Genomic DNA, 27,431 nt, shown 5'->3' with positions numbered 1-27,431 from the left:
GAAGTTTTGCGTATGATTCGTCTTTTCTGTTACGTTATTACCCTGTTATTACTTTCGGTGCATTTGAACAGAAGGAATTCGACTTCTTACTCGGATCGACTGTTGATGTCGAAGATCGTTCTTTCTCTCGGTTTTCGTAATTTCGTTTGTTTTTCGACGCGGACACCTGCCGCACAGGTATGCCGCTTGGACGCAGGTAAGCGACCGCGCGAAATGCACTTGCGCCAAGATTGCGACATGTTCAGTTACCCAAATTAATAAAATTACTCGGATTGTTCTAACAGTAATCTTGATTTTACCAGTGGAAGTCAATAAGGATTTTCATCTTATCCGTTCTGGTGTCAAACAGCACTTTTAACCATTTGTACAGTACAAAATACAATTATATTCGTCTATTTGTGACTATATGAAATATGTTGTCATGAATAATTGTCACTAGCTAACAAAATGAATGGTGAATTCTCAATTGATTGATTGATTATATTAGATTAATACATTATCACGAGGTTATGCGGGACAAGTAGCAATAAATAAATTTCAATACAATGATATAGGTCAAAGTGTAGTAGAACTGAACTTACTAAAAGTAGATTTGAATCACACTTGCATTATCATAATACAGTATTGAAGCCCACGATTTTGATTAAGAGAGTGTTAGAGTTCCATACATTACAACCCATATTTTAATTTTATATAGATTTAAGTACGGGTAATTTAGGACATGAGATCAATTGAATTAATTTCAATCGTTTTACAAGTTATTATGTCTTATATATAATAATATTATTTCTTTCAGATGCCGTATCTTAATCCAGCTCGTTCTCTCGGTCCGTCCTTCGTGCTAAATCATTGGGACAACCATTGGGTATACTGGTTCGGTCCAGTCGCTGGCGGAATCGCATCAGGTCTGATCTACACGTTTGCTTTTGATCCCAAACGCAATAGATCTAACAGATCCACATCTTGGATGGAGGAGATTCAAGAAGTGTCGATTCTGACGAAGATACATATGATATTTAGATGGAAACAAGGGAAATGGTGCTCAGCAACAACAGAAATTTCACAGTGGATCGGCTTATAATACTTACAGACCAGCTGTAGGGGCACCACCACATGGTAAATTGATTTACTTATTTAATATTCGTTAATAGAAAGATTATTAATAATACATAAAAATAACACAATAACAGAAGTTTGCCATGTATATAATATAATTTTTATTTGTATTTTTTCAGGAGGCAACACATACTGTTCAAGTTTGGCAACGGCTAGTTTGTATTCGCCACCTAACAAATTAGATCGTGTGGAATCTATATATGGTGGTACCAAATCCTTATACTGTAAATCACCGCCACTGACTCGTGCCAATCTCAATCGCTCTCAATCCGTTTACACAAAATCCAACTCCGCATTAAACCGAGAACTGTTGCCTCGTCCCGGACCTCTCGTGCCCGCACAATCTTTGTACCCGATGAGATTGAATCAGCAACAACAGCAAGTGAGTCAACAAACGTTGCACAGAATCAGAAACTCAAAACACTTTGTATGGCCAGCGTAGGCCTGAGTTCAAGGAGGCTACAGTAATGGAGTGTATGGAACTAGAACAAACCCAACAGGAGATGTGCAAACCCAAAAATTTGATGAGGGTGGCAAATTCAAACCGAGGTACAAACCTGATAACGGTTTATGGCACAAACTGGGCCTAGACGAGGACAGTCCACACAGTCTGATGATTCTTCATATGGTTCATACCAAGGATCAACAGCACAGAATGCAAATGCATATTCTGGGGGCAACCTACATGTTAAAAGTGCTGTAACGCAGAGGCCAAATCAAGAGGGCCAAGTGAGGCCGCCACCACAACAATAGCACCTCCTACACACCATGCTATAAGGCAACCACAGCAGTCACCAAATCCTCAATACTGATTTTAGTATTATAAGTGTGAATGATATTTGTGTGAATGTGGAATGATATGTTTTGAATAATTGAAAATTATAAAGTTTGTTTTTGAATATAGTATGCATTTCTGTATGATTTGTTTGGTGTGAGCAAACTTAATATTGTAACGTTTAATATTATAGTATGAATGATTTATTATAGATCAAGATAATTGACGACCAGAGTTTCTGTGTGATGTTTATATATTACTAATAATAATTGTATATAGTTATATGTTTGATGATAGACAAAACTGTATTTAAAAGGAATGTGTACTGTCCATCAAATAGAATGAATTACCATAGGAATATATAAAATTTTAAATAGTTTGTTAATGTACTTAAGTATGAAACTTTTTTGAATATGTCACAGTTTTATTTATTTTTTAAATCAATTGTCAATGTACTCATAATTGAAATTGTCTTATGTGATAAGTTTCATTCACCATTTGTTTAAATTTAACATATAATAAAAATGTTTGTTCAAAAGGAAGGAAGAAAGTAATAACTACTGTATGTTTTACTTTCTTAATAAAATTGTAGTGTACACAAACCTATAATAACAGTGCCACAAATCCTATAATATGTTAAAAATATATATAGAATAGTCTATTATGCGAAGTGTATATATTATGTAATGGTCAATGTAATTTATATAAAAATTCAATAAAAATAAATACATATTTCATTTTTTTTTTCAATGTTTGTGGAAATTCATAAGCATAACGGAACAATAATTTTATTTATTTTGAATTGTAAGTGTTCAATTGCAGTTAATATATATATGACTATAAAAGATAAATATGAAGGCATTGATTTCAATTATATTGCCCATGCATATTATATGTGTCGAAGGATTCAATTGCAGAGAGCAAGATGGAAAGCGTATTATAGTGTCGAAGGATTAGTGCAGGCAGGACTGGGCAATATATATTTATGACAAAAATACAAAAACTAGAGACGAACTTAAATATATATTTTCGAGACGATATAAATAATAATTTCGTTTGAATATTTCGGTTGCCTAACGCGAGAATATTTGTGTGCGCCAATGATTGATAAGAATCTCAACTATTGAATTTGTATTTGATTTTTATCGTAAGATGTAACTATAATATTGAATAACCTTTTAGTAGACGGTTCGTTTCATTCAATCGTTAGTCGCAGACCATTTGTGTAAAAGTTTTATTTTGTTAAATTGTTTTATAATTTATTATGACAACAGTTTTTATTTGGTAGGCCCCATGTGAAATTTTCGAATCTGACGTCTACTCGTTGAACTGTCAATGGAAGAACTAAACAGAAATCTGACAGCTGTAAAGAAAATTGTGTGCATATAATATTTCATGTAAGGGAATTGGCATTTATAGGTAAATAATTGTATATAAGTAGCATCTATATATATACAGTAGAGCCTCGATTAACCGGACTAATTGCTGTCGATGGGCATTCGGATTCGGATAATCGAATGTATAAAGAATAAGTGTGTGTACTTATTAAAAATAACAATGACATACATATATCAACGAAAATCAATGTTTATTGAGAAATTAACACTTCTTCATGTATGTACATATATATTTTCTTAGATTACATTAATATATAATACTCTGCACCATAAAATTCATCGTGCAAAATTCGAATTGTATAGGTTTGTTTATACTTACATGCAATATAAAGACATACGTGTCGTTGGTAGTCATACGGATAGTCATGCGTTGGTAGTCCGAATGGCGAATCCGTATAACTGAGGTCCGGATAATCGAGGTTCTACTATATGTGGATTGGGTTGATATATATTTTGATGATTTATGTTGATTCGAGTAGGTACCAAGTAAAATAACTGAAGCAATTGTGATAAGCTTTATTTAACCATAAGTTTCGGTCTTCGTCAAAGCAGTCATTCAGTGGAACAAGAAAATTAGTTACACATAAATACGCTACACTTTTACACAATGTTAAGCCAAATTTAAATTATTTATTGAAACAATTGAAATTATAAATTTAGATGACAATTTGAGTTGTATATTTTTGTACACTGTGTTGAAGTCTAAATTCTGAATGAATTGTTTTTACAAATGTTTATTCGAAGATGTAAAAAAGACTGGTAAAACACATTTTTCTGCTAAAGTAATAAAAGTGACGCGCTTTATATATTTTATAGCCATTGCAAAGCAAATTGCTGTCAGTACGTTTATTTATTTCCTTATTGTATAATGATATCAGACATCCTTCGCTCTCCTCCTTCTCAAATCACCTTTCCAATAAATTAGTTTGAAATGTAAAATTGTCGAGTTGAGGAAATTCAAGTTATGTTTGAACATTAATGTGTTCTGGGAGCATAGTTTTGTATTGGTTTTTGTTTTTAGAATTATTTTTGTGTTGCGATATTGTTTTGTGTAAATTTGCCTGGTTTCGCCTATGTAAACGCCATCACAATTTAGACAATTTAGCTTGTTTTTATATTTTTGTTTTTTTTATTCTCTATTTATTTACAACTGTCTAGTTAAGGACATTTAATAAATTTGGAATTTACAATTGTCAGCCGTAAAGGGACATTATATACTAAATGGGCATGTTGGAAAAACAACTCAATAGTTGTTTTCCCATTTGTTATAATATAAACAATATTTTATTGATAATTATATAATCTTAACTATATACTTACAAAATAATTTCTTATAAATAATGACCAAGTTATTTCAATTTTTATCAAGAAAGTGGATGACTTAATTTCAGTTGCGTTTTTTTTCAACCTTTGTTGATAGTTCTTTGTAATTAAGGAGTTTGCTAGTGAATTTGGGTGATTGATGAGCTTGTTTCTATATTTATGTGCTGTTTTTGTTATTACATTATTCATGGTAGGTGTGTTCGTGTCGAGATGAATTAGTCAGTTCGGGATATATTTTGGTGCTTCTAAGGCAATTTTCAAAAATTTGTTCTGAAATTTCTGTATCATTTCTATATTACCCTTATGAGCACTGCTCCACAATTGTATTTCATAGCACCAAAAATTCAAAAATTAGTTTGAATAAAGTTTTATATAAAAATAGCTTATTGTATGAGCTTAGAAAAAAGACCCATAGAAAAAATTGCATAGCTAGGGCAATAGCGCTGGCCATGTTATGTGGCACTGTTTTGTGAAATAACCTGGCTGGGAAACATCTGATTTGATGTAATCTGTTCAAAGTGACCCCATAGAACCCGTGACCTTTCTTGTTGAAGCCTTATCTTACCATTGGGTTGCTTCTATTTAGGTTGCGCGAAGGTTGTGACATGTGAACGTAACAAACAGAGGTAACTGAAGCAGCCATACCATACCAGAATTTTGGTTTCCATACTTGAAAATGCAGACACCATCTTTTCAATTGCACGCCAGAGTGATATCATCAAACTATATTAATTTTATGATCGACTTATTTTATTTATTAGGAGATGGCATTTAGGTAATAACAAACATCCTAAAATGTTAAAGGTATGTTATGGAAGTTGTTTGATCATAAAAATTCAGTATATATCAACAATGACAAACAATTGACTTTGTAGGAAATTGATAAACTGAATTGGTTTTCAGCAATATATTGTCCATACAGCAACGCAGTATACTTATAAACTACTTAAATTAATATATTGATAATTTCTTCATTAATTGAGTTCAAAAAAAGTTTTATACATATCAGGGAGTTCATGGGGGTATTTTGGACAAAAATAAATTTTGTTTTTTCTTGCATGTTTTCAAAGTTTAACTATTCCAGAATATTTGTACAAGAGATATTTCAAAATTCAAATTATTTTTGGATATAAAACTGTTTGAGCATGATCATCCTTTATTTCTTTCCTTTACGAAAAAAAAATCGCGTTTTCCCCGAAACTGTCTTTTTCAATACAATACCCACAACTTCTCAATTTCTACCAGACTCATTTACTTGAAATTCTTTTTTTTTTATAGATTTCTCTTTAGCATGAACTATGCTCATCATCAAATTCCGATTTTTTTACTGTTTTTAATAAATTCTAGGACATCAAAAGAGATTGTAAAAAATATTTTTTTCGGACCGTGGCTATTTTGTGAAAAAAAATTTTAACTTGTTGTTTATACGATAGCAACAATTAACTAGCTCAATAATATATTTATATTTTTTTCTTTAGATAATTCGGAGGGCTAAAATCAAGAGTCTAGTGAGATGCCAATTTTTTAAGATCGTCCACTTGATCACCTTCCGAGGGATAACTGAGGTATTACGTGTGCCGATTAAGATTAATGACTATTTTTAATTTTTATCTTGTAAAACAATATTTTATCTTGCAAAAGCACCACTAAGATCTCCGAAAATTGCTAATCTAAAGCGAATTTTGCGCAAATATGCAAGAAATATACAGAATTCTGAGTCAATGTCAGACAAAAATGATATTGAAGATAAGATCTGTACTGATGTAGAAAAATTGCCACACAATTAAATTACTGAAAATAGTAAAAAAGATTGTGAAGTTATGGATAGTGATCTTAAAGAAATACCTGATTCCGAATTAGTCTCTATGCAAGTTTGTGAACTTCTAGACAATGAATATGCCAAACACACTGAAAATTATAATCAATTGCATAAGTCAAATGACTTGAAAAATAATCAAGAACAAGAAGATCCAAATATGTTAGAGCGAGTTTCAGAAACTCGAGATACGGAACCGATTCCTCATAGTTTACTTGTTCCAAAGAATATTATCAAAGATAGTACTACAAAAGAAAAAGGAACATCAATGTCAGATGACACATTTGTTTTTGATTCAATGGAGTTGAAAGAATATTTGCAAAAACATTTTGACTCAAGGCCTCTAGAAACGTACGAGATAGTACAAGATCTCATTAAAAAGATGTTAGAAAAAACGTGCAAATAATATCAATTATATTTTTTATGATAATTATATTTTGAATATACATGTGTTCAAATTGTATATAAACTATAATATGCTTAGCAATGCTGCTTGTATATAAAATATGTTTAATATTTATATATTTTTAATGGTGCCATTGTATGTTATTGGAAACGTTTGCTTCCATCTTTGTTTGCTTTTTTTTAAATATTGTTCGTTTTTCAAAATTCACATAAAATTTATACCTATAGACTAGTATACGCCCTTAAGGAAAATGACACTTACACCCAGATTTTTAAACACCCAGATAATTAATTAATTCAATATCATGAGATTTAAAACTTCTAGGTATCTTCTGTCAAGAAAGTGGATTAAAATGTGATGATGACTTGGAATTGAGTTGCAGCCAATACTAAAATGAACTACAAGTCATGCTGTGAAAAAGATCGAGTATATAATTATATGGCCTGCAAGAATGAATCTTGTAAACACTATATCTGTTGGGTATGTTTCCGCTTGTCGGAACCACACAGTAGCAGTTGGTACACTTATATCATTGTTTGTCATCCTAACATAATGATTCACATTGATTCATATTACACGCATTAGTGTGGGATGTATTTATGTTCCAGGTATAATAAAACGAAAGTTTGAGTAGCTCGAAATGCCCAAATTAAATCTAGATCATTGCAATGTAACATTATTCCAACTGTTACCTGAACCAATAATTAAAGTGTGATCACAGACTTCATTCTTCTGTCAAAAGTAAGGTAGAGATGCAACATTTCCACATGAGCTGGATCTTGAGGTAGAGGCATGTCCATTGAAGAAAAACTTGTTAATAATTCAGAAAGAATTTTTTGTAATTTGCATGTGCTTGACTTTTTTTTCTCAACTGCATGACTACTTTTACAATTACGTTGTATAACAATTAGCTAGAACTAGGATGAGCTTAAATTCATAGATTTTATTTAACAATAATAACTATAGTTTAGCACATGCATGAGCAACGTGTTTTATAAATAAAGTTTAAAAGCTCTATGTGCAAAGTAATTATTTTTTTTAAATCTATGTAAACAACAATCTATGCACGAATCAACTAAACATGCATTATTGTATGGATATTACATTACATCAGGCTGCAACAGATTTTCACATTTTTGGCCCCAAATTGCTTGTCCATTCGGGTCGTGATGCTGTTCAAAATTATGACTCCTATGCTAATTTAAGGTGTTTAATAAATTAAACCAATAAATACAATGTATGTATTTTGTGGTTTCAAGTTTTCTCTGTATACTAAGCCAAGCAAATACAAATTTATTGCCATTTTTATGGTTAACATCACTTTTGTAAAGTTAATTAGAGGAGATGGATATATCTAAAAATGAAAACTCGATCAGTCAAAACCTTTTGAAAATCGCAGTAAAGAAAATCCGTTTTATTAATAAAATTTGAATGTTGCACCCAATGATTTAGAGGTTTTGCAGAGGTATTGCTAGAAATGCTAAACAATTGAGGTAGTTTCATAGTCTCTTTGGAATTCTGCATGCACTATGGTGATTTAATCAATTAACTTGCGGACTAGAAGTTCTGATGCTGTTTGCAAACTGCAGATTATCATTAATAATGCAATATTTACATATTTAGCTATTTCTTTGCAGTTGAACTTGTTTTTCAACTTGCATTACAAATGCAGGAATTATATGCATAAAGAAAATTCAAGTATTAACAACAGTTTTGTTTGATTTGGACAAAACAGTTGGATTTTTTGGTAAACAGATCATAAGAGGGTAATTATTTGTTGTTTTGATATTGTTATTCTCAAGCTCTTGTAGCATGGTCATATTTTTATTTTTTTGAATTTTGGGAGCAAAGTAATTTTTAAAATTAATGGTAAATATTGTTAAATAATACTTACAGATCGTTCATGATCAATAACACAGAACTTTTATTTTTTGCTTTATTGATTTTACTACTGGATGTATATTTAAATGCCGGAGTTTTATGTATTTTCATACTAGGGCATACCACTAGGTGTTAATAGCATGTTAACTGGGAGCAAGATGCATGGACTACCTGATAAATTGTGACAATAAAATTTTCAACTCTTTATTTCTAAATGAATGAATTTGTATAATTTAAGACATGTTTGTAGGCTCTGATCGCTATGCAAAGTTTTAATTATAAAAAAAATAGAAACTACTATATATTATACTAATACGAGAATCTTAATAAATTATTAATTATTATATACATATTTATAAAAGCATTATTAACAAAAATGTGCGTTTTTCGAAAAAAATAACATAAAATTTGTGTGCAATAATGAAGTGCAATTACTGAAATAAAAATAATACGAGAATAAATATTACCATGTATTATTATTTATAAAGATATTTATATTTTTAATATTATATTGAATATATTGAATATTTTTAATATTCAAGAAAATCACAAAAGAACTTTGTATACAAATTATACACAATCAATAAATATATTTATTGGGTTGTGTATAATTTGTATACAAGGTTCTTTTGTGATTTTCTTGAATAATAAAAATATTTTCTGTTTAACTTGGGAATTTTAATACTTTATCTGTTTACTAAACAGATAAAGTATTAAAATTAAGATATCTTTATATATGATCTTTTTAACCATATAAATTATGTATTACATCATTACTAAACAGTGTTCAGTAATGATGTAATACATAATTTATATAGTTAAAAAGATCATATATAAAGATATCTATTTACTGTTGAATTATTATTAAGCATTTGTTAAATTTTGATAAAATAAGTTATAGTGATAGTTACTACATATTAAACTGATCCTTTGATTGAAGAAGTAATCCTGATAAAATATTGATCGGATATTAGGTCATTATGGATATTTACTTATTAAGAAAATAGATTATAACTTATTGAAAAAAATAGTCTTGAACAGTTACTGTTTGAGTTTTAGATTCTAAAAATAGTTTCTATTGAAATTATTATTATTCAAAGAATCATTTTTTGATCGGCTGATTAATAAGTTTCTTTTAATAGTCTTTAATTAATTAAAAAGAATCTGTTCATTACTATATAACTAATTTGTATATATCAGGTATTTATATCAACTATTTATCAATAGTTTCTCTTAAAGAAATTGTCTTCATAAATAATGGTCGTCTAACTTTGCATGTGTTAATTGCATATTAGGTGAAACGTAAGGTTCTAAATAATTACCAAGCAATAAGCTTTATTAAAAAGAAGAATCTGTTCATTACTATACAAGTAATTTGTTTAGATCAGGTTTAAATAGTTATTGATTTTTATCAATAGTTTGTTTTAAAGCAATTGTCTTCATAAATAATGATTATCTAACTTCGCATACCTTAATTGCTTATTAGGTGAAACGTAAGGTTCCAAATAATTTCTCTAAAATTAATTATTTAACCCAAAAAATACAATTTAGTGAACTTGTGAAAATCTTGTAGAAATGAATAATATTCTTGAGAATGAAATAATCAATTTTAGTATAAATTGCAATAATTTAAGAAATAATGTCTATAAATTAAGAAGTTTTAATACATAGTATGCTCTCTGAAGAGCTTGTTTAATTACATAGATATATCTATAATGATATTTCATGAATATTAAAAATATGTTTTGTCCACAAATAAGTTTTGGACGCTTTTTTGGGTTTTAAGCCAAAATTCGGAACTTTGCATAGGACTTTTACAGATAGATAAAAGGTTTAACGGGATAAAAAATGTATATTATAAGATTCTATATGGACCTTTTGCATACCGAATTTAAAAAAAAAAATTAATTCAAGCATGTAAAAGTATCCAGTCGATTTTTAATTGCGGTATAAATTTTATTATTGATTTTATTATTAAAATTCATATATAATTTCGTTTATTTTCAGTGCGAATTCAAACGTTTAATAATTTAAGTTTTAATAAATAAGAAATATATACATTTTCAACAAATTTAAGTTACAAAAATAAATGCCCCCAGTGAGAATTGAACTCACGACCCCTGGTTTACAAGACCAGTGCTCTAACCCCTGAGCTATGGAGGCTTGCAAAAAAGCTGAAAAATATTAATTGTATTGCCACTGTGACTTAATTACCATGGCAACGCAACCCTAATTTTAATGTACTTATTATTTATATTTATATGGTATATCATAACAAGTTTAGACGTTTGTTAAATATAGTTCATTATATATGTGTGAGAAGTGATTTTAAAATTGTGCTGAACTAATAAAAATATAAGTTTTCTGCTATAAAATGGCGACTTCAGTGACAATTAAATTTGCGGCCTCTGGTGTAAAAGAACTGTGCTTTATGGAGGTTAGTTTAGCAAATATTTATTTTAGTTAAGTCTTTGGCTGTCATAACCCTAGACAATATTAGAATACGATCTATTCATAACTAAGTATACAGAACCTAATAGTATTCTACAGAATCTGTCATCTAATTATCGACTACAACAAGAATAATGCTACACTGTACTTTAATTTAATTAATTGTCCTTTAATTATAAATAATGCATTTTGTGATACGACCCCGACGAGTCGTGTTTTATAAGCTATTCGTGAGCGCGATGATGCGTTACGGTGTCGAATTCAATAACATTGTTATATTCATAGTCATGGCACTGACAGGCGATTTAAATTAACTGTTCATAGATAATGAATCCTAAAACTAATGAAAAATGGTAGCTCCTCATAGACCTGCATAGACTACATAGACTGCTAGTCGAGGGCAAAATAAGTGCATGAAGATAGAAGGGGACTGTGACGTCACTTGCGGTACGAGCGTAGCCGACAATCGTAGAACTCTCCCGATTGATTAAATGTTATATGCCTAACGTAAAATTAAATCGTGAGCTTGAAATTGTTAAAGTGTTGTGAAGAAAAAAAAACAGTTAATACTCCTGATTAGTTAAACGTCATATGCATAGACCTTATAATATATAAATAATTTTAACAGGTGGATTCGATTAAAATTAATACCATTTTTTTTACAAAATTATAAGTCAACGCAATTGCCATTATATTATTAAGATAAAACAAATGACAATTAATCAATCAGTAGAATTCCGACGATCGTCGGAAACGCTCGTTCAGCAATTGACGTCACCACCTTTATCTTTGAACACTTAATATAACTGAAAACATATGAGGACTAGCAGCCCATATAATATAAGGTCTATGCAGCTTCTACATAATATCTTGGGATGCATAGCAACTTTTAAAAAAATGTTTCGAGGATACAGAGATTAGTCTTTCATCGATATATCTACAAAAAATTTCCTAAATTTATGGTTATAATTTTTTTCACATTGTAGACGAAATCTCTTGTTAACTTCTTGTAGGATAAGTAAGGAAAACGAATATTTCTTAAAACGAATATCTTTACGTTCGGATCAACCGATTTGAATGATTCAAAAATCATTTGATTTCTATTGATGAGGATAGGTGCTGATTTGTTTTTGGCCAGGTGCAGCCGTTCCGAAGATACGAGGCAAATAATGCCAAAAATGATAATACAGTTTCAGACGAAATGAATAACTGTATAAACTTTTGAGAAGGCAGCTCCAGTCGTTTCGGAGATCCAATAAAAAAAGGGATATGACGGTTAAAAATGATCATTAGACATATGCGCAACAAATTATAAAATATTTTATAGAGATTTTAACAAAAAATACAAATTTTGTTTACATTTCTATGGGTTCCATACCAAAATTTATAGTGTTTAACCGTAAAATTGCGACGTGACGCTTACGCGTTTCGATCTTTCGTTTGTGATACAAATTTGCGCTCGATTGCTTTGAAAAAAAAAAAATCATATTTTTCGAAACCTTTCAAAATAACAATAACTTCAATTTTTTTCAAGAATTTCAACATTTTCAGAAACCTAATTTTTTCAAAGCTTTCAATTTTTTAAAAACTTTTTAATAAATTACAATACGGGAAGTTTCAGCAATTAGAATTTTAATGGAAATGGGTAATAAAACTGCTAATACACTATAAATTTGATTTCTGAAAGTAATTTCAGTTACGGCTGTGTATTAAAATGTAAATATAAAATATTGAATATTTTACGAATAATTGTATAAATGGGCTATCGCATTAACTTGCAAATCGTCCAAAACTCGAAATTGAAAATTTTTGGATATCTTCACGTTTTGAAGGTTTCTGAACATTTTGGAATACCTTTTGTTAGAAATGTGTGTGTATGTATGTATGGATACAATTTCTCGTCCACGTTTTCTGGCGCACGGATCATCCGTTTTGAATGGTTAAAAAAATATTCGATTCCTATTGATGTGGAGATGAGCTGATTAGTTTTTCGCAAAGGCAGATCCAGCCGTTTCGGAGATACGGAGCAAAGAGTGCAGAAAATATAAATCGTGTTTTGGAGAGAACGGAGCGTCTGATTTGAATGCTTCAAAAAATATTCAATTTGTAATGATGGGGAGAATTGGTGATTAGATTTTGGCAAAGGCAGGTCTAGGCGTTTCGCAGTTACGGAGCTATTTATGTAAATAATGGAGGTTTTTGAGAAAACCAAGCATCCGATTTGAATGATTCAAAAAACTTTCTGCTTGTGTTAACGAAACGATTGCTTTTGGGGAACGAACTTTTGAATTTTTCTTTAATTTTTTTGAACATTTCATTATGGTATGGGAAGTTCCAGCAATTTGCCTTATGGCGCGAAGCCTTACACCACTATCTTGTGATTTACTGATTATATTTCTACGAAATAAGGATGGATACATGCTGAAACTATTTCTATATCTAATTAAGAAGAGATATTTCCATAATTAATGTTCATTATTTCAGAATTAATCATTTTCTAGAAATATGTTCGGGGCTAGTTGTAACATCTACCGGAGCAAATAATAACGACAATAATATCTCTAATCATTTATTTTCTGGTTATTTTTAACAAAATTGACATCTTTCTAAAGTGTAAAACATTTCTTCTGACTATACATTTGCCCACAACTTACAAATGATACACTCTACCCAATTTACTTTATTTGTGTGTAATATCACCACAAGCCATAAAATACCAATCTTTTGATTCAGTTTCTGAATTTGACTATTATTTTTTTTATTAATTGTCCAATTTGTTTCTTTTTCTTTTTACATTTGACTTATCTTTCGCCTTTCAATATCCTTTTTCGTTAATTTTATCATCATTTTTAACTTCCCGTAGGGTAAGTTATTGTAATGGGCCGAAAATCGGAATTGAAAATTTTTACATTTCTCGACGCTTTGAAGGTTTCTGAACATTTTGGCATACTTCAGAAAAAATGGATGTGTGTGTGTGTATGTATGTATGGATAAAATTTTTCGTCCACGTTTTCGGGCGCACGGATCAACCGATTTGAATGGTTCAAAAAACATTCGATTCCTATAGATAGGGAGATGTGCTGATTAGTTTTTGGCGAAGGCAGGCCCAGCAGTTACGAAGATAAAGAACAAAGTGTGCAGAAAATAGAAATCGAGTTTTTGAGAGAACGGAGCATCCGATTTAAATGATCTAAAAACATTCAATTAGTAATGATTGGGAGAAGTGATTATTAGTTTTTGGCAAAGGCAGACGTAGCCATTTCAAAGATACCGAGCTAAATGTGCAAAAAATGGCAGTTTTTGAGAGAACTAAGCGTCCGATTTAAATGATTCAAAAAACTTTCTGCTTGTTTTAACAAAATAATTGATTTTGTGAAAAAAAAATTTTGTTTAAAATTTAATTTTTTGTTTTTTTTTTAATTTTTTTTTGTATATCGAAAATAATTCAGATTTTATTTTTAATTCTGACTAAAATTTTAATATACTTTAAATAAATAATTTCAACTTTGCAGTTCAGTTTATATAATTCTTATAAATATTAGACAATGTTACAATATTTATAATAATCTATTTGAAAACATTCAATATTCCTCGAACATTTCTTACGGTACGGGAAGTTCCAGCAATTTGCCTTACGGCACGATGCCACACACCCCACTAGTTTAAATATAATTCAACTAAATTTTTAGCATATCAACAGGCAGATGCACAAATCATCAGTTTATCCACAGAATAAGAATTGCTATCATATAGAAAAGAATATTAGACAATATAAAAATTTTATCCAGTCTAGGTGAAGAAAAAGCAGTAATAAAATATCACAAATTCTCAATTATTTCAAAGGTGCAACGCTCCTTTTTTCATATAAATTTGCAGTAAAAACTTTCAAAATTTTATGTACATTTTTTGGCGTTTGTGCATTTCCTAGGTTAGGTTTATGTTAAAACGCCTGACTGCACGAAAAGTAGATAGTATTTTGGACTATTTTATCCGAAACTTGGCTCATAAGTAAGTGCAGCTCTTACTCTTAAATTTTTTAATCTCTTTTGAATTCTGAATTTTTGATCGATTGTTGAATTTTCGTTTGTGAAGTTTGGCGTTGATTGAAAGAAGGAAAATAAAATCGTTTTTTTCCCCATATTTTGTTTTTTGTTTCTGCAAAGGTAAAAAGTCATCTTAAGACCACAATAAGTGATGCGCCGATTGGGGTGACGGAGCCTTAAAAAACGGCAGTGTCAAAATTGATTTGCCAAATTTCGTTCTGATGATTTTTCACTCAAAGATGAAGAACGCTCTGCTCGGTCAGGCGAAATTAATTAAAAAGGAATTGCTTACTTTGAACTGTTATCACCAACCGAAAGATCAATTATGAGGTATACATTAAACAATTAACGAAATTAAACAATGTAGCTGAAATAATTTATTCCCTTATTGACTCACACATATTTGGACAGGACTCGGCAAAAATTATCAGAGCTTCGTTGGGATGTTTTGCCAAAACCAACACATAGTTCTTACCATCTGATTATCTTTTTTTGGTTTCTACAAAGCTTCTTGAATTAAAAAAAATCTATAATGATTCAGTTTTTTGCTAATAAAAACCAGAAGTTTATAAAAGTGGGATAATGATGCTGCTTGAAAGATAAGAAAAAGTCAGTGATCAAAATAGACAGTCAGAATAAAATTATTTAGTTTCATGAAAAAAAGTCTCTGATTTTCTAACAAAAATCCGCACTTAGTTGCAAACCTGATGTTTACCTAATATTATGAGAATAAATTCAATACATGTACAAACATACTTTGTCTTTTTCCCTTTGCACCCTATCTCAAAATCAGTATAGTTTTGCTGTTGTGGCGACTGTCACTACTGTACCCTTACACAACCGTACCCAGTCTTCCCTACTATAGAAATTTTGGCATTATTTTGTTTATGTAAAAATCCATTTCGTATCAACTAAATTTTACTCTTGGGAAGAGTAAAACTAATACGTATAAAATGAACTTTTTTCAAATACAGGCATTGAATTTATTTCCATAATATTTGGTTTTAATTATTCGATGAACAACGTGCTTAAGTCTTCAAAAACCATTTAGCTCCCAGACTATACCAGTGAGTCACAATTGATATACTTTTTGTTTATCATTGTAAACAAACCTAAATTAGGTCAATGCTTATTATACGGCAATTAAAATTTGGTATTGTACCAGTTAAGTGATTCCGACGACCTAATGTTAAGAGTTATTCATTAATTTATTTGTTAAAGGAATGATTCAACTTCAATAACAAGAACTGATTATCAACATCAATCTAAATATAGAAAGTTTATAAGAACATGGCTACAGTGTGGCGTTGATTAAAATTATAAGTTATCCAATTTATATTAATACTGATTCATTTGAAGTACTACTGATATATGCAGTGGCGTCGGAACGAAATTTTTGATGGGTGGGCTCGTTTTTTTTTTTTTTTTTTTTTTTAGATAGACAGCCAGTGGTCTCGTTGCCTCATATGTCTAATAATCAAATAAAGGAAGGTAAATCAACATATTTGAGGCCCTGAGAATTTTTAATAGATGCATGTATCTCATTTTATAAATGCCTCAGGTCATGCTAGAGGGAGATTTATAGTTATAGCCATCTATTAAAAATATCGATAAAACCGTGAAAATTGTCTACGATAGTTATTGAACAAATAAAAAGGATTAAAAATTTAGTGATGTATGGCATCGTACCTTATGTGGTGTATGGCAAATTGTTGGAACTTCCCGTACCGTCACAAAATGTTTAATGGAATATTTAATGTTTTCAAATACTGTAACTTTCATTATTCATATTTTGTGGACAAAATATAAGACCTTATGATTTTGACGACGACGTTTATTTGAAATGATTTAAAATGAAGGACACTGTCGAATATTTATAAGAATTATATAAACTGAATTGCAAAGTTAAAATTATTTTTTTAATGGATATAAGTGAACTTTTGAACCTTAGCAAGAATTAAAATTAAAATCTGATTTATTTTAGACATACAATGAAAAAGTTTTTGGAAAAAATGTTTAATTTTGAAATAAAACAATTATTTTTTCCAAAAGCAATTACTTTGTCAACACAAGCAAAAAGTTTTTTGAGCCATTCAAATCGGATTCTTAGTTTTCCATTGCCAACTGCCATTTTTTGCATATTTGGCTCCGTATCTTCGAAACGGCTGGACCTGCCTTTGCCAAAAACTAATCAGGGCATCTTATCAATAGGAATTAAATGTTTTTAAACGATTCAAATCGGTTGATCCGTGCGCCCGAAAACGTGAACGAAAAATTGCGGACACTCAAAACACACACATCTATTTTTTCTGAGGTATGCCAAAATGTTCAGAAACCTCTGAAACGTGAAGATATGCAAAAATATTCATTTTAGAATTTCGGCCCATTACTATAACTTACCCTACGGCAAGTTAATAAAACTGAATTTTGCCTCTCAATATCTAGATCAATATCAACATTCAATCAAAAATCAATTTATGTGCAGAACACAGGCACTCTCTTAGGAAAGCAGTTAGAGCAACGGGACTTTAATCAGGAGTCCTTGTCTGATGTCAAGCAATAGTGACATCAGTTTTCACTTGGAAATATAGCAATATGCCGCATCTCCGAAATGGCTCGACATGTCTTTGCCAAAAACTAATCAGCACATCTCTCTATCAATAGAAATCGAACCGTGGACGAAAAATTGTATCCATTTTTTTCATTTTCCATCAATTCTCCACCCAGTATTCATTTTTTCTAAGCAATGTCAAAATGTTCAGAAACCTTCAAAACGTGAAAATTTGCAAAAATTTTCAATTTTGATTTTTGGCGATTACAATAACTTACCTTACGGGAAGTTAAAAATATTTGAGAATACGACAAATTACAGGACACGAAGATTTTTATCTCAATATTATTCTCGTTTAATATTCAATGTTTTTGGTCCTTCGAGATCGCAGACGAACGAATGTTTTTAATTTTTAAACAATAATTTACATAAATCAAGTCTAACACATTGTTAAATACACAATAATGAAGCTGAACGTTTAAAAGTTGTTATGAATACTTAATTTTTCATTAAGTATTCAAATGAGTGATAATACGAAACTGTGTACTTAGTACTTACGTATTACGAGCAGAGAAGGATGTGATCGATATGCAATACACGTCTAAAGATTCATCAATAATTTAAAGCAGATAATAAGCTGTTCAAATGCTAGACTTCAAATAATCGTCACATAAATGCATAGTAACTTGTTGGAAAGTATGTAATTTATTTTTTCCTGGTATCATATCATTTGGAATTTTTGCGCCTAATTTGACGTTCCAACCGAAACATCTTCACAAATTTTGTGAACTAATGTAGCACTTGTGTAAGTTTGTTTTTGAGGTTACTCTTCTTAACCCTTTCCACTCGAGTGCCGCCACCCCGTCGGCAAAACACATACAAATTCTGGAATTCGCGAAAGGAAAGAGGCAATATCAAGAGCCAATGAGCAACAATTTTGAAATTTTTGCTTTTCTAAATTATATACCAGGAAATAATACTCATGCTAGACAATATTTTGTTGAAGATGCAATACGTTCTGAAATGCCATTTGGAAGTAATTAAGTCTCGGTGAAATTAGGTGGAAAAGGCATTAGTGAAATACCTGAAACGGACTAGACAACAACAAAAGACTTAGAATACTCCGACATATACTACGTATATATATATATATATATATATATATATATATAGATATAGATATAGATAGATATAGATAGATATAGGGTAGAACGGGACACAAAGGCTCAATTTGACCTAGTAAAACCAAACCATACACATATCAAATAAACACCTACCTAACTATGTTAAGTAAAATTCCCAACTAATTCGTCGTTGTACAACTATATTTTTTTGCTACTTTTCAAAAATTTGTCGAACAGCCAGGGTGAGCAAAAAGATCCACCACTTTATTTGTAATTTATTGAATAATAGTTACATTATTTAATCAATGTGTTTAATTATTAGGTAGAACAACAAAATTAAAAATCATAATTTAAATATGTATTTTCAAACATAATAAACAAAACAAATTATCATTATATATTGCTTTAGTGGATAGTTTTTCTTAATTTATTATAATTAGAATCATTGTATATTGAAATATAATTATTATAAATAAAGTGAATACAACTTCTATTTGAAATTCATACCTCTTCGGCACATTTTTTATAAAGATCGCACTGGATACAACCTTCATTTGGATCATAAGAAATTATTATCAGAGTTAGAATAATTATAATTTAATATATCTTTTGTAAAATAGCTTTTATTAACTTTTTTACATTTTTATTTACTATTTTCTTATTGTTTACACTGGCCAGTATACGGATTTAGGTGATCCTTTTTACCCCAACGGCATGTATGCTATTCTAGGGGTTATAGAAATTAAACTCTTGAATCTAACTCAAACATAACAATACATATAAAACAATTAAATGAAGTATACTTAAAAATTATATTCAGCTATTGTAAATTAAACAACCGTGCTCATAAGCAATAAGCCTTATTAACAAAATTAATAACCTTAATAACAAAAAAATCCTTTGTTACAAAATTTACAATGGTGTCATTTATTCGAGATAGCGAAGTCGCCCGATTTAAGGCGATGGCTGGTTTCACTCTTTTGCCCTCTTCTTTCAAATTAGTAAAAATTCCTAACTTTACTCGTTTTTTAGGTATAGGTGGTGGATCTTTTTATCCGCAGTCCTATAAGCCCCGCACTACCTTATAATATAGTATAGTTGATTTTGATGTGTAATGAATGCATATATATGAATAAATTCTTAGTGGGCATAACATCAAGTTAAAAAAGGATATCGTAAGCATTTTAAAACAACTATATTTTTTTATTTATTTATTGTAATGGCATCTGATGAAGTTTATATACAATAATGACAATAATGTATCAAACATATATACAAAATTATTAAATAATTTTAATAATTATTTATCCAATACAATCTATTTTTGTTAAGAAATTTGTTGATAATGCTGTATATATTTTCAGAATTATTCATGAGTAGTTGATTTAAGTTAGTGGGAAGCTCACTTTTCTCTTTTTGAAACTTCTCATAAAATTTTTTCCTTGCAGACTGGTATCGAGGGCACTGAAAAAAATATGTGGTTAAGAGATTTATTTTTCTTCGTGTCCACATGTGCATGTCGGAAAATTGATAATATTAACTTTGTTCATGTGTTTTTTTAATCTTCCGTGGCCTAATCGGATCCTACAGATATTTATTATGTATTTTCTATTTTTGTTATAGGGGCACGTAAAAATTTTGGGGTTTATCAATCCATAATTATGGCTTTTTTTCTCCAGAGATTTTGTATAGTATAATAGCTATTAATGTAGGGCCATTTGTTTGAGTTTTTATATTATCTGAAGTTGGAATTTAGTGTCCTTCTTGTCCTAATTGACAAGTCTGCTTTGTAAATTTGTCTACAGTTTCGTTGTGTTTAATACCTCATCCCACACAATATCTATTTTATATTTTTCGCTGTCTAATTTTTCTATTGCCTCGAGTAAAAACATCTATATTATTCCATTCGATTAATTTAATGTAAAATTCGAACGTCAATCAGTTTGCACGTAATACTAAAACTGTCAGTAATAACTTTTGAAATATTTTTTAACAATATAGTGTAGAAAAGGCTCCCAAGACAAATTCGAACTACGTATTAAACACCAAATGTACAAAAAAATTTGCAAAATTATTGCACATGTTGGGACGAGAGGGTATTTACCATCTTCTTTTTCACTTGATGTTATGCCCTCTACAAACTTTTCATGTATTTTATACATGTACATATGTATTCACAATATGACTCTTCTTTTAACCAAATGTGATTAACTCAAAGCATTCTGTAATTCTTAGTTATAGTGTCACATTTTTTCTGTGTGAGTATTGTTACTCTGTTTCCGTTGTCCCATTTACAACCAATACTACTATTTGACACCAAATTTAATATGATGCTTCAGCTTATAGGGCAAATGACCGGTTTTTCTGGAAAGTCTAATTTACAGGAGTCGATTTTTAAATGATGTACTATTAACGTTAGTAATCTCCAAAATTTACTGCTTATTTCGTTTTAATTGCTACAGTTCACTGTTTGCTTTTAAAATAATTTATATTTATATTAGTTTTTTTACATAGATTAAATTTTATCGTCGTTTTGTCCTTTAGTGTTATTTAAAAAATAATTGAGAACTCTTAGATTAACTTTATCTAGGTAAGCGCTTTTGAAATAGTAGTTTCGATGTCATATTGCGCCATAACAAAATCTATTTAAAGAAATAAAAATAAATACATTCTATTTTGAAAGCAGTTCTGGAAAAGCGTTATTTTTATCTAGTTTTTTTTTTCAAACATATACTTATTCTTGATTCATTTGTGGATGAAATTCATTGTTTGCTAATGATTTTAATTTAAAAAACTAAAGTTCTTCAAAGGCTGTAACTTCCTGGTTTATCTAATATTATCGATTATATAATTATGCAATTTAATTTCTTTTTAACTTCCCGTAGGGTAAGTTATAGTAATCGAAAATGATTTTTTTATATATCTTTACGTTTCAAAGGTTTCTGAATATTTTGGCAAACCTTAGAAAAAATGGATGTATGTGTGTGTGTGTGCGTGTGTGTATGTGTGTGCGGATACAAATTTTTGTCGACGATTTCGGGAACACCGATCAACCGATTTGAATAATTCAAAAAACATTCGATTCGTATTGATAAGAAAACATGCTGATTAGTTTTTGACGAAGGCAGGCCTAGCCGTTCCGAAGATACGGGGCAAAAAGTGCCAAAAATGGTAACACAGATTTTAAGAGAACGGAGCGTCCGATTTTAATAATTCAAAAAACATTTTACTTGTGTTGACAAGATAAAGAATTGATCAAATTTTCATTCAGGTCTAGCGGTTTCGGAGATCTAATGAAAAAAGTATAAAAAAATGCCATTTGGCGGTCAAAAATGATCATTAGACATATGCACATCAAATTATCAGATATTTTATAGTGATTTAATAATAAGTATAATTTTTTTTTTACATTTCTATGGGTTCCGTACCAATGTTTATCCGTTAGACGGCGGCGCGGCACTTACGCGCTTTGACATTTCGTCTCTATGCAGTTCAAGCAGTACGATTGCTTTAAAAAAAAGTTCAGAATTTCCAAAATATGTCAAAATGAAGAAAACATTTTTTTTCGAAAAAGTTTTTTGTTTTAATAATATAATAATTTTTGGTATGAGAAGTTCCAGCAATTTGCCTTAAGGTACGATGCCATGCGCCCCGCTAGTTGAAAGTTTTCTATTATAATATTTCTAAATCGTAATAAACGCAATTAGAAAAGGGACTATTAACAGCTGGAATTTATTTCTTTAGGGAAAGAACCCGTTTTCAGAAAGCTCGCGCGCATTGTTTACCAATCGCACTGTTTCAAAATAATCTTATCGCGATATGTTTGGCTATGTTGCATATTCGACATTCTTCGTTTAATTAATGAACTACGATCTTTTTTCGAGGTGACGAATTAAAATAAATATAACTAAACTGCTGCTGACTATATTTATATATATAGTTTTCATTACATTCAGCATTTTCGACATATTTGTCTTCAATAAGGAAATGGTGAAGCCTTAAATAAATTAACCGACAAAGCATTTTCGTTGAAAGTACGCAGTGCAAAATGATGAATCTTATGTATTTTATCTCAAAAGTTCCAATCGGAATCATTCTTGTTATTGACCATCGTTTATTAATTTGTCATTGTGACATTGTCTCTTGGTGGTGACGATTTTGAATTTTGCTATCGTACTTGAGATTTTAACAAATAATTTAAGTGTGGGGTGACCAAAAATATGTGTGTGTATGTGAGTCGATTCTTCGAATTTCCCTCAACTTCAAAAACTGCTGCACCGATTTTTAAAATTTATCATCCATTCGATGTAACTCGATAAGAACTCAACTACTCAGCAAATTACAAATTTGCTGATTAGTTTTTGGTACAGATCGACCGAGCCTTTTCTTCTTAATTATTCCTCTAAAAAAAATTCGGCGATTTTGATTAAAATTTTTACGGTTTGACTGTTTTGCAACCGGAGGAAAATTTTTATTAAATTTTATTAAAAACGCGTTTTTAGTCTATCTTAAGAAAAAAATCACGAAAAACTAGGCATTGTCCATAGACAATAATAAATGACAATTTATCATTCTTTAATTACTTGTAGGTACGAGCTTATCTCCTTTATACAAATATTTTTTTATTACGGAATTCATTTGTTATCAAGCTATTTTGTTAAATGACGGCATGATTTATCTTTAACTTATGCAGATTTACAAGATGTGGCATAACACTTTTGTTGGATTTGTTCAATATAAGATAATGCATCATAATATTTGTTCATAGCTAAATTTAAATAAGAAAAGAATAAATTGTAACGACACAATGTCTATGAATTCTATTCATATTTTTTTCAGTTCCAGTCTAGAACATTTATCAATTTCTTTTTAAGGATTTATTTTATTATTAGAGGCCATGATGTACCATATTCGATTTCTAAGAAAGTAAATAGTATTTTTTTTTTTCATGCCATGTTCTTCAAACAACAACATTTAGTTATTGCAAATTATCAATATTATTCATGCTTTATTTTTATTAATTATCTAATCTGTAAAATTATGTTTTATAAAAAATGATGTCATAATATAATTTATTGTAAACGATATCAATGTTACACTGATTGCTATAAGCAATATTGTTATTTAAATAGTTCAATGTTCAGATAACAAATATATAAATGAAATGAATTTCATGGAACAAAACGATTTATTTGATCAGATCATTGATTGCTAAAGATAATATTATCGAGAGAGTTTGTTTATTTATAGATTAATTGATCGCATAGTAAGAAACAGTTAAAATTATATATAAAGTATTGGTGGTTGAAAAATTGAGGAAGAGGAAAAAATTCCAAATAGACATGCTGAATTCATACCGTTATTTTGATTTAGTATTTCTGTAAAGTTCTAGATTTGTGGCATGATTTCATTTACATCAAATGCATAATTCATCAATATAATTATATGATTTATCACATAAATTTCTCTAACAATTTGAGACTCTACGAAAGACACGAGCATTCCATAACTTTCTTAGAAATAGAATAGGATACATCGTATAAACAGGGCCTTCCCGAAATTGTGCACTGCATATTATCAGGGAATTCACCAACCTTTGAAATTTAATCTAAATTGATAAAACTACTCATTGTCAGCACACACACATTATATATATATAGTATTATCTTCATTTCATTTCATTTAGCGTCGAGTTTCTTTGAAACTTCTGCTTCTTACTATCTTCAAATAGTATTACTGATAATTATTTAGATATGTTTTTACTGAAGTAAATTAACAATATTAACCACTTTGACATTGAAAGCATATTATATAACATTGTCATTAGAGGAATTTTGTTGCTAGTTTGTGAAAATATTCTTCATGATAGTAATAATGTCTATCATTTGAATTAAATGTGAACATCAAACAACAAATAATTACATTAATTTAAAATATTGTTTTATCACGATTAGTTGAAAATATAAATTTAAGTTTATTTATATATCGATAATAATGCATGCATACATTTCGATATATTAACGATAAGGCGATATGCAATATGTATAAATTATCTATAATGAGAAAGATGTTGAACTTTGATAGTGCGGTAAAGAGACGTACTTACGTTTGAAAAAATAAGCATTGTTTCAAGTTTTATGTACATTTATCAATTGTTTGTTTTTTTTACCGGTGAATATCTATAATATTGTATTATATAGTATTATTGTAAATTGTATGAAACTTCAAATAAAATATTTATTAGGAAAGCATATCTGTTATGCATGCGCTTGTATAGTATATTTCAAATTTTCGTTATTGAAAGCAGAAATTACCTTAAGCAAAAGCGATGTGAAATTTATAAGCGGACGGACTGCTTATATTTTTGAAATAATTTTTAAAGGGACACCTATCCAAAGCTGCACTTTTTATATTTTGATATATTTACATGATATATTTACAAATTTTATTTCTTATCATCTCGAGTGTCTAAATATATTTGAGTAATTAATATAAATTTCATAAGGCTTATACTGAAGAAGATTCAATATATTGAAGAAACTTGAATATGACAGATGGTCATAATGTTTAAAAAGATTTTTTTCATTAATTTTTTGATGATATATTTCTATCCATTTTATATGGGTTATCTTACCATGCCCTTACTATGTATTAGCAGCAAATACGCTCGCCGAGTGTTTTGACGCACAGTGCGATGAAGCGCGGCTGCCAGGGATGGCAAGGAAAATGTATGGAAAATATTGAAACACAAAGATTTAAGTCGTAAATTAAGTAGTTCTATTAATTAAGAAATTTTATTTTGTTCGAAAGATGGCTTAGAAAGTTTAGAATTAAACTAGTTGTAAGTGGCATTTTGCCTTAGGGCAAGTTATATGAACTTTCTGGCATAAGTAAATAATCAACTTGGTCAATATTTATAAGTATTCCGAGTTGATTTATTACACATTTTGAAAATCGAAAACGTGCCTAATACAACTCGGAGTATTTTCTAAAAGCGCGACCAAATAACTCAAATTTAATATTTTATAATGGAACTTTTTCCGTAGGATTATAATGTTTTAATATGTTTATTAAGACCAAGTACTCTATCGCCATACCAAAAGATCATCTAAATTTTTTTCTTAACAATTAATTTTGAAGAAAAGGTCGGACCGATCTTTGTTCAAAACTTCCCAGCACGATTTCCAAATAATATATTTCGACTAGTATTTAAATTTTCAAAATCAGATCAGAATTTTTGACTAAAACGCAGTCGAAAAATGTTGCAATTTTCTGCTAATTTTAAAGGAACAGCTCAGGCAATCGTATCAAAAAACTAACCAAGGAAAGTACCTACCAAGTTTCGTCTAATGAATTGAATTTTTTTTTCAATTCAATTATTTTTTTTTTTTCAAACTTCGATGAATTTTTAAAATTAACCGACTTGTCGTAGGGCCGTAACATTTTAGTATGTTTTATAAGACCATAATATCTATCATCAAAAAAAGTTTCAAAAAATCGTCGATTTTTTTTTTGTTACAACAACAGTTACTAACAAGAAAACGGCCTGGCCGATCTTTACCGAAGACTAATCAGCACGATTCTCAATCAATATCTTTCAAACGGTTTTTGAATTTTCAAAACCGATTCAGGATTGAAGTCAGGATTTAGGATTATAGGTTAAAACGCGTACGAAAGTTTTCACACTTTTTTGCCAATTACATAGAAACGTCTCTACCGATTGTCGTGCAAAACTGAAGAACGCTGGTCTTCATCGATTTCATCGAAATACATCGAATGGCTTTTAAATTTTTAAAATCGGTTCAGCTGTGATTTTGACAAATCATCGACGAAAGGTAAGAAACATGCTGAATCGTTTATGTATACTTTATCGCTTTGATTATTTATTGATAAAATCATTTATATAAAAATTTATCATTGGGAAGCATATTACATAGCGTTTAGAGTGAAGACATTATAAAGAAAAATTGCGTCGCTATAATGGTAAATTAGTTTTACTAATTTACATAAATTGTTTGAAAATTGAAATTATAAATTTTTGATCACATAGGGAGCCCTGTGAGGTACATAAAGGGGTCGCTAGCCAGGTACCTGCCTGCATGCAGCAACGCACCAAAAATAAGGACAGCCTATCGGCACATCGATCTTCGGCGCGTTCGTGCGGAAGCGCTGTGCCAGCCCTAGTTCATGTACACAAGTATATAAAGAGAAAAGCACGATTCGAACTCATTCAGTGCATGCTTGTCGTTCAAGTGCGGAGTCTGCGTTTTCCTATTTGTTTGTTCTAACCTTCATTTCAGTGTTCGAAGTCGTCGATATTATTGATAAGGACTAATTAATTAATACATGTTAAAATGTCGGGTAATGGTCTATTATCCGTCAGCTTAAACGATGGCGGTCGAAATCTGTCGGGCCAAAATAATGTGGTGCAACCACTACTCACAGGTAAAGGCGAATTATTTGAAAAAATGAGTGGTTCGCGTAAGCCATGTGTTTTGAAAATGTGTACTACAGCTTGTCATTCCGCGTTTTGTCCGCAAGTGTGTTG

The 27,431-nt window shown here is 30.0% G+C and overlaps 1 long non-coding RNA gene, 1 other non-coding gene and 2 pseudogenes across 2 annotated transcripts; 3 read left to right on the top strand and 1 right to left on the bottom strand.

Annotated features, from left to right (window-relative positions):
- Positions 1 to 487: 487 nt before the first annotated feature.
- On the top strand, positions 488 to 1,558 carry LOC113380548 (annotated as a pseudogene).
- A 1,664-nt stretch (positions 1,559 to 3,222) lies between these two features.
- Positions 3,223 to 7,405, top strand: LOC113380544. The gene is made up of 3 exons (XR_003367441.1): positions 3,223 to 3,310; positions 6,090 to 6,176; positions 7,158 to 7,405. It is a non-coding gene; the product is annotated as an uncharacterized LOC113380544 (long non-coding RNA).
- Positions 7,406 to 10,804: 3,399 nt separating this feature from the next.
- On the bottom strand, positions 10,805 to 10,877 carry Trnat-ugu. The gene has a single exon. It is a non-coding gene; the product is annotated as a tRNA-Thr (tRNA).
- Positions 10,878 to 11,088: 211 nt separating this feature from the next.
- LOC113380547 overlaps positions 11,089 to 27,431 on the top strand; it is a 20,290-nt pseudogene continuing 3,947 nt past the window's right edge.

This window comes from Ctenocephalides felis, unplaced genomic scaffold (genome assembly GCF_003426905.1).
Source record: "Ctenocephalides felis isolate EL2017-DRISC unplaced genomic scaffold, ASM342690v1 CF-g0.4_SCAFFOLD_02204, whole genome shotgun sequence".
NCBI lineage: Eukaryota > Metazoa > Arthropoda > Insecta > Siphonaptera > Pulicidae > Ctenocephalides > Ctenocephalides felis.
Note: the sequence above shows the minus strand (reverse complement) of the source record. Positions and strands in the feature narration are given on the sequence as shown.